We start from the raw sequence: 206 nt of genomic DNA on the forward strand, positions 1-206 counted from the left end.
GGTGCTCACGCGCAGGCGCCCTTTGGGGTAATTTGTCTTGCCTTTTTTTTTCTTCTTTTTTTCTTGGTGTGTTGTGCTAGATGTTCTTAGTATATATAGCTATGATGCTTTTTCCTAGTTGTTCCTTAATGTATGAGTAAGAAAAAATAAGTGGAAACATAAGTAATACTGACTTCTTCTTCATTATGGCATAGAAAACACTTCTC

The sequence above is a fragment of the Penaeus monodon genome, chromosome 30 (assembly GCF_015228065.2).
Source record: "Penaeus monodon isolate SGIC_2016 chromosome 30, NSTDA_Pmon_1, whole genome shotgun sequence".
Taxonomy (NCBI): domain Eukaryota; kingdom Metazoa; phylum Arthropoda; class Malacostraca; order Decapoda; family Penaeidae; genus Penaeus; species Penaeus monodon.